We start from the raw sequence: 9,528 nt of genomic DNA, 5'->3' as shown, positions 1-9,528 counted from the left end.
GCGCTTTTAGTTCAGTTCGGTAGAACGCGGGTCTCCAAAACCCGATGTCGTAGGTTCAAATCCTACAGAGCGTGATTCCATTCTTGTTAGATCGAGAATGACACTGAAATAATTGAACAGCAGTCTAAAGTATGAATTTAACCTCCAGTGGATTAGGATTAAAAACTAAGAAATAGGAGGTCAATAAACAAAAGAGATGTTAATTAATCAAAGGTCCAAACGCGGAGGCAGTTCCAGTCCTTGTCGCAGCGCAGTAGTGAGTAGGTGATCCAACACCAGAGATAAAAGACGCAGCAGATTCATATACTGACCTTAGTTATATAGATCGTTTACCTAGATACAGAATGAGACCCTGAGGTCCATATCGGTAATAGAAAGACCTGCCACCAAAAGCATTCCGATGGAGCAGAAGTAGACCCCCGCCATAATAGCACCACCTAGGTTCGCTGCATCGGGATAGTAGTAACACATATCTTTTTCTAGTGATCGTTATAGGGATAATGAAACCAATGATAGAGTTGACCTAGCCCAGCGACATCCATCCCTTGTCTCCGACCGGGAGATAGAGACTACTTCATGCGCTACTTCAACATCTCCTGCCAAGCCAAGGGGTAGGCCTTTTTTTTCAAGACCCCCTTTCGGAAAACGCATTGGCTTTCAATCAAGTTCGAGGATCCATTAAATAAAGCAATAAATGCACGTTACAGACGAACGGTAGATGTTCATTGGCGAATAAAGACAATGCAAGCTATGCAAAAACGGATTTCAATCATTTTCTTAGCCCTCAATCTCTTTCTGACACAGGGCTGAGCGCTCTAGAAGCGAAATAATGACCCTCGCAGGGTTGATGAACCTGCCTTTTTGGTTGGCGTGGGGTGAAAGACCTAGCAGCGGAAAGGCCGCTATTCCTGCTGACTAGCTTCTCGCGAACTATGCTACGCTCCGTTCGCTTGCTTGCTACTCACTGTAATTCACATTCACTGGCTTAAGAGCTAATGAATGCGGAGTGACAGTTGGTCCTGACTCTAACAAGTAAGTAAACCACCTTTGAATGCTCGTGCATTCATAGAAGATAAATCAGTCAATCAGGACAGGAACAGTCTCCGGCAGTCAGGTACAAGCAAGTAAGAGAATAAGGTAAAGGCCTGACTCCGTTCCTGAAGAAGGAATGGCGGGGCGAAAGAGCTACCTGGAAGCTAGTTACGGTTGTGCAAAGAATATGAAGGAAACTGGTACCCTATTAGTTCAGTCAGTTAGTGACAAGTGAGAAGAAGGATATCCGGTTCCAAAGACTCATCACAAATATCGTAGGTGATATCCGAAACCGCTGATGTTAGGATTAAGGAAGTAGACTATAATCTCGGAACCAAGCTCAACGCGGCATGTTCCGGTATTGCCAATACTGTCTTGTCCAGTAACCCGCTAGAACGATGAAGCCAGTGTCCTCACTGATGAATCCCGTGGAACCTAGTATAGGATCTCGTCTGAGGATCCTCAGCATTATTAGTGGATGTATGATTCTAGTTGAAAGCCCTAATCCATTAATCACAAAAGAAGCGCATAAGTACAAGAAGGCGGATATTGATCCTGCAAGTGGAGTGGCTTTCCATACTACAAAGGTCGCTTGGGAGCACATGCCTATCTGTGTACTGTTCTATTCTAAAAAGAAAGAATAAGAGAAGCACTCTAGGAGTTTCTGAACTCCTCGTTTTCTTGGGCAGGCCTAACTCCCATGGCCAGGAGGAGTCAACAAGCAAGGATCCTGGCACAAGATCCGTCCAACTTATGAGCATTATACTTCCATGATTCATTCTCCATATTATAAATATCACATATGCACATTTTCTATCCTTCAAACCTCCACTCGATAAACCAGTGACTTGAGCTTCGAAGGTACCACCACCCTCATCTTCGAGGAGACGAAGTATTGTCCTATCAGTCCACCAATTTCACCATGATTTTTGGTCAATTTCGGATCAGTAAGTACCCGTGTACACACAAAAAAAAAAAAAAAAGTACCTGTGTACACATTTTTTTAACTTGTAATACAACACATGCTTCTACTATATCAATTCAGTTTGTACTGTCTAATAAAACTCTAAATTATTACAATTAACTACCCGCACAAACAAAAATAAAACATGTAATGGTGGGTTGAAATTTTTTTAAGTGTAATATTCACTTAATTAAAAAAATTAAAACCAGGAGAAAATATAAGTTAATTCTTTCATACTAATATTAGTATGAAGAGTTTGTATCTTAAAAAAAATATGAAGGGTTTAGGTTATCGTGAATTTTTTTTTAAAACAGAAGTTAACATTTTGCTTAGATTTTCCCTTGTCTTGTCTTACACAGCCACTAAATTACAAGACTGTTGACTAGTATTGGTGCCTTATCCAGCTAGCCACCAAGGCATATAGTTTATTGTCCATATCTATACTTTACTGTCTACACAATCTGTGACTACCCCATCTCAATATTTGTGTATCAAATGTAGCTTTCAAATCTGCACAGTAATATTCTGTGGGCATCTCTAGTCTCTTTCTCATTAACCCAAATATCCCTGTATCTTTTACTTCCTCCGTCCAGGAATATCTGACCCATTTATTAAAAAAAAGTGTCCCAAAATAACTGATCCATTTCAATTTTCAATACAACTTTCATCATTCCCAATACAATATAACTCTAATTAATACTTCCTCCGTCCCAGAATATCTGAGTCAATTTGGTTTTTCATACAGATTAAGAAAAATGTATAAATAAAGGGGAAAGTAGAATATATTGAATTATGAACGATGAAAGTAGTATTAATTAGAGTTATATTGTATTGGGAATGATGAAAGTTGTATAGAAAATTGAAATGACTCAATTATTTTGGGACACTTGTTTTTAGTAAATGAGTCAGATATTCCGGAACGGAGGGAGTACTACTTTCATCATTTCCAATACAATATATTCCACTTTCCCCTTTATTTATATATTTTTCTTAATCTGTGTGAAAAACCAAATTGGGCCAGATATTCTAGGACGGAGAGAGTACTTATTTAACGATGTCATTTTTACTATTAAATTAAAGGGAAATGTTAACCATTGCCCGGGGGCACTGGTTAAGAAAACAAATATAGTAATTCTTGCATTGAAAGTTGTGTAATCAATGCATTAAAAATTTAAAAGTGTCTTTTTTGACTTATAATTTCTTTTTTTGGATTCCTTAACCAATACCCCAGGGACACCGGTTAACATGACTCTAAATTAAATAACATCTGCCTAATTTAAACTACTCATAAAGCTGCTACTAACGACAGACAATATAATTTATAAAATTGGATTACATCCTTAATTTTAAGACAGTGACAGGAGACCCCTTCGGTTGTTGGCTACGTTGTGCATCATTAAGTGGCATTGTCTCGTATGTCCTCTTCCCTATGTTTATTTTCACGAATTGTGATATCTAGACACACGATTTCTAACATTATATACGGTCATATACAGTATTAGAGAAATATTTAGTTGGGTAGAACTCTAAATCAAATATATTTGAACACATATAAATGATAAACTTTAAAAGAAAAATAATTCAGTCATATCACTTGATATCATTATATATTTAAATTTTATTATTTACGTGTGTGGGTTCAAATGAATTTTGTTTAGAGTTATGCTTATGAAAGAATTGCTCATGTGTACAATCGAAGATGAAACTTGATTCTCAAGAGAGATAGAACAAGTATCAAAGTAGATAAAAAAAGGAAAAACAACTTGAAATTTTGATCGGTATGCTTTGTTCAAATTTGTGTGAAAAATATATTTCTTTATTTGACATTATGTAAGCAATTTCAAATTAAAAAACCAAATGTAACCATGTTTTGTATATATTTTATAATTACTTGCATGCATCACGTATATATACTGTAGAAAATCTAAAAAAGAAAATGGATGTTGATCAAAGACAGAGAACCTGAGCAAAAAGACCCTTTGCTTGTTGCTGGAGGTGGCGTATGTCATCAAAAGCTAGGAGGAATCTGCCCTCTACAAACCCCTAAATAAAGCAAATGATTTTTTTAGGAATGGTCCCTTCGTTGCTCCGTGAGTCTACATGCATAATTAGACCTTTTTTTTAGAGATACGTGCATAATTAGACTTAAAAAATACTTTTTCTAATACTCAATTTTTAACCTCTAGAATAAAAATATCCAATTTTTAACACTCGCAATTTGAAGAATCCATTTCTTAAACAGTTAAATATACGTGAATTTCATCAAAGACATTACTTATTTTTCCTTTTGACAATTGTTAGCTGGTATTTTCATCAACCTCATTTAATGTGGTCAACATTAGTTAACTTTTATTCTTGCAAGAATCGAAATCTTTTATTCAATCAGAGGAGTTTCAAATGTTGGACTTAGCGTAAAAAGTCTCAAAGCATTGAAGTTCGACAAGATACAGAGTAAGAGGCGAACCCGTCGAAGTCAAGAAACTACCTTTTAAGTGGGAAAGTTCAAATTTCAAAAGAGAAGCGGTTTCCTAAAGGAAGAACGTGGGAGACAAGCGGTTGTCTACATGGAAGAAGTGCTGATCGTTGGATTAGTTACTTTTCACTTATTTCCTATGTATAAATAGTAGTTTTCCATAGGGATAACGGGTCGCAAATCACCTATACAAAATTCTAAAACACTCGAAGTACCGGCTTGAGATAAAAGAGTCATACAGAATGTATGTAAAAGATTTGTCGAACCACCTTTATTTTTAATGCACTTGCATTTGTATTTTTTTTTCTTTTCTTTAAGTTTCTGCAATTTAAACTTAATGCACCTTTATCGGTTTTAAAACCTTTCGAAAGACACCACATGATCTCGTCCCGTTCGTTAAGCAACCTACGAACTCGATGAACGCACAACAACAGAATGCACAACATGTCCTAGGATCTCCGATTTGGTTCTTCTTGTTATAATCAAAACCAGTCGGTATTTGTTTACAAAAACACCAGTAAACAACAATACATTCTCATTTGATGATTTTATTTTATTTTTTAAATTAAGAAAGGATAACTTTTTATTTCCATATTTTACAACGTTAAAACATGCGTTCAATATCGCACAACTAAGGACTTGAGATGTCAAAATTTCAATTAAGCCTAAAAAACTCCTCAATGTTCACGTTAACTATTTTTATATATGTACTCATATGACAATAAGTAAGTATGTTGAGAGATTAATATGTCATTATTAACAAAGTATTTTAACGTCAAAGACTATTTTTACTAATAAAGTGTACAATCAAAAATTATTTTAAAATTTCGATGCATTAAGTGACTATTATAACTACTCATCGCACATTAGAGACTAAAATAACAATTTCCCTTTTACAAATAGTTTTGGAATAGGAACTCCTTTATCATCGGAAGAAGCAAGCAATTCCAAATTCGTGGGACACTTTTCCTTGTTCTTATTGATGTTGGTCACTCTTTGTGATGGCGTATTGGTGAAACGAGGAGAATATATATGTGCATTCTTTGTCGCAATTGAGTGTCAAATAGTCTTTGTTTTGTATATTTTGCAACCTTATTAGTCATCCTCAAGCCAGTTGTAGAAAGTATAGCATAGATCAAGATTGAGAAATTATATTTTTTCCATTTCTAGGAAAAATAAAGTCATAAACAAAAATATGAAAGTACCACCGCCGTAGTTGTTGCCTCGGTTGATGAACATGTGTGTCAAGGCAGAAGAACTTTGCATGGTCATGTTGATGATACTTAGATTGAAGACACGCCCCAACTTATTAAAGACACACCCCAATAAGTTGAGGTTGTTGTTGAAGGAGTGCAGGTTGAAGATATTGATGCAAACAATGCACCAGATGACACCTCATGTTCAATACTATTATAAATTATGAACCCCTTGCTCGGTTCCAATTATGAAATTCTTGATTTGTTTAGATGAATTAAATTGAATTAGATATTGACCATAAGCAACACTGAGTGGTAAACACTCATGTAAATGTCATAAATTCAAATACAATGTTATTCATTGATATGAAAAGGGCTGCTAATTTACATCCATCTAAAAATATTAAGGTGTATAGTAGCAAGCCACAGACACCTAAAACACTAAGGTATAAGTTAACAACCTACACCCACTTGATTATATGCACTCATTTTTTTTTATAAATTTTATCAAATTGTTTACACTCACCTCACTAATTTACATCCACTTTCATCATTCCAATTTACATCCACTTTCATCATTCCAAATATTGCTTCCTTAAAAGTTTGTCTCTATTACATGTTTTGTACCTTAAACATGTCATTGTCTTTTTTGTTTCTTTTTTTATGGATATTCCTTAAGATAGTTACAAAACTGTCCTTTTATTTAAATTTAATTAGAATAGAAACAAAATGATGTTTAGTAAAATATAAGTGGATGTAAATCAGCAGCTCTCGATATGAAAATACCCGCCCGGAATTTGGAAGGTGGAAACAAATTAATTTAGATGATGACTCTATTTCATCTCTGCCGTTGTTATGAGTTTATTGTGGTTACTTGTAAATAACAATGATATAAACTGAGAAATCACATGAAACTTTCTCTAAAGATAGAACATTACAACTCTCAATTTAGAGGTGCACTCAAATTTGTTTAGCTTAGTTTTATTTTTGTCCTCACATATTTTTGTTTTTTTGTTTTTTGTTTTCTTTTTCGGTTTTAATCAAGTATTATTCTTAGAAAAATTGAGTCAATGTTTTTAAGAAAACTATCTAAACTGAACGGAGAACACCCCTAACATATATAATTAACAAAGAGAGATAGAGATAGTCAGATTGAGATCGTGCAAGATTTATGTTTTATATGGTCGTTTTGTTTTGTCAATGTTATAGTTAATTAGTCTTACAATCTACATTATATTTTTTCCATGATATATTATTCCAGACTTTCAGCCTACGTAATAGCAAAAATCAATCATTTCAAAGAAGATATGTATGAAATGTATTTATAATGATCGTCTCCCTTAAATAATAAATATTTTACAAGTATGGGGCAAAGATTCAATCTTTCAACTATTTAGAAATTTAAGATATGTCAATATATGTCTCCGTCAACACAACTCAGTGATAAGTGTTCAAAAATGATATATTTCATATGTTAGTTTATGCATTTTAGTGACTTGTTTTGCAAGATTATCCATGGAAAACTCCAATATTATGCAAATATGTCATTTATGCTTTTGAACCTTATTCTACCCTTTTTGTGCAGGAAAATACAAGCAAGGAACAAGATTGTCAAAGTTCAAGGAAATACGCTATTAGCGTGTTCCACGCTATTAGCGAAATCTGTCCAGAGAGATACGCTATTAGCGTGTCTGGGGCGTGGGTTGGAGAAAGTTTGAAGAGTTTCGCTATTAGCGTGGATTTCGCTAATAGCGAAATTACTCCAGACAAGTACGCTATCAGCGTAGCTGGAGCGAAGCAGAAGCTGGTTTTGAAGAAAGTCGCTATTAGCGACATATACGCTATTAGCGTAAATGCTCCAGAGGATTACGCTATTAGCGTAATTTGGGCGAAGCAAGGCACAAGGACCAACGTGGCAGAATCTCATTGGCCACCATTTAGGCCGACCTACTTCGCTAATAGCGTATAGCGTAGGTGTAAAAACTCAGCCCATTTAAATAGCATTTTTACCTCTCTTTTAGGTCATTCACTATTCCATTAGATATTTTTATACATTCTAAGAGAGAGGTTAGAGCTATTTCAAAGAGAGAAACACAAAACAAGTGGTTTAGGAGTAGATTCAACCCTAGATTCATTGAGACATCAAGGATCTTGGCATGGAATCTTCATCTTTCCTTCATCCTTTGCATAGTTTACATGTCTATGTGTAGCTATCATCTACTCTTGTAGTATTGAGGTGATCAAACAAGCTATTATGTAATCTTTTGATCTTTTGATGTATAAGGCTCTAGCTTAATGATTCAATATTGTTGTTATTCTTGTGTTTAATGCTTTCAAAGAGATTCAAGATGATTTGGACACGAACTCTTGAATCTAGAATTAGAATAACAATCTATCTCAAGTTATATCACTCTTGACAAGTTTGTAAATCTTTGATAATCGCTTTTAATCAAGAACTTAATGCTTTCGGATACTTAATCAGGCTGGACATGGTCGATTAAGTTATCCGATCGACTTTGTTATCTTTTAAGGGATTTGGACACGAATGTTTAAACGATAACCTAGAAATAACGATATTGCTTTGGACACGAAGGATATTGTAGAAATGATTGTGATAATATTGGTTAATCGATCGAGAGATTGCTGCTGTTATGCTTGCTTGTTATCTTATACCGCAAGCGAAATAGTTCGATCTTCTCTCGTTTTTACTTTTATGTCATTTAGGAACATAGTTTTACAAACAAACAATTTACACCCATTCCTTAATGTGAAATATTGTGAAAATGCTTATGATTGAAGCAACTCCCAGTAGACACGATCCTATATTATACTCACATGTATATAGTTATATGACATGTAGAAATCTTACATCACTCAGTTGGTAGAAATATGAGATATACGGAGTTGGAGTTTGAATCTCAAATTGAAGATACCTCCCGAAGCCTGTCTCGTTGTCCATCCACATGTTCAAACGCTTTCCCCCTTCGCGGTCTCACAGTAGACCACTATCCCCTATCCCCCCATATGATGGCACCCTGCTTGGGCCTCGTTCCCCCTATAGTACCTCGCTTATGGTGGAGGTGAATACCGACGCGGTTACCCGCCGTGGAACCTATGAGAACCTCCTCCTCTCTCTCTCTCTCTCTCTCTCTCTCTCCCCTCTCTCTCTTTCTCTCTCTCATACATATTTATTTAATGCTAGCAATGTCCTTCTTCTTCTCCTCTATCTTTATTTGTGTGGTGATTTTCTTCTCATGATTAGTCTATGTTAGACAAACATGGTCGGAGACTTGTGACAAATATTCGTCGACAACTAGACTTTATATAACAAGATATTATCCTAGATGCAATTTCTTTAAGTCGATTTTGAGTCTTAGGTTAGGTTTTATGTTCTCTAATTTTTGTACTTTTTTTTTATTATAATCTACGTAACGTATCACACATCCTTCCGTGTCCCATTTATTTGTGAAAAAAAACATTAGAATTTTTTGGTGTGTGTCTCTATATATACTCCCTCTGGTCACATTTATAAGCAAAAAAGCACTTTTTAGATTCATTCAATACTTAATGTATTTGGTCAATATAGAGACCAAATACATTATGTATTCAATGAACCTAAAAAATACATTTTTGCTTATAAATGTGACCGGAGGGAGTATTTATTACTATTTTTAATATCAATTTTGAAGCTCTTGTAAAAAAAAAAATCTAAATTTAAGCTTGCATATGTATTATTTATTTTTATTTTTACTTTTAGAGGATGGATTATTCATTACGTTTGTTTTTTGAGGTAATGTATTTTTTATTACTTTTTTTAGTTTCCTCTTTCTCATTAAAATAATTTTATATTTCCCTATCACATG

At 34.7% G+C, this 9,528-nt stretch overlaps 1 non-coding gene across 1 annotated transcript; it reads left to right on the top strand.

Moving 5' to 3' along the window:
• TRNAW-CCA (transfer RNA tryptophan (anticodon CCA)) lies at positions 1–74 on the top strand. The gene has a single exon. It is a non-coding gene; the product is annotated as a tRNA-Trp (tRNA).
• Positions 75–9,528: the final 9,454 nt, after the last annotated feature.

The sequence above is a fragment of the Medicago sativa genome, chromosome 5 (assembly GCF_051527215.1).
Source record: "Medicago sativa cultivar Bolivia chromosome 5, Bolivia_mono, whole genome shotgun sequence".
NCBI lineage: Eukaryota > Viridiplantae > Streptophyta > Magnoliopsida > Fabales > Fabaceae > Medicago > Medicago sativa.
The sequence above is the reverse complement of the archived record's forward strand: the minus strand, read 5'-3'. Positions and strand labels throughout refer to the sequence as shown.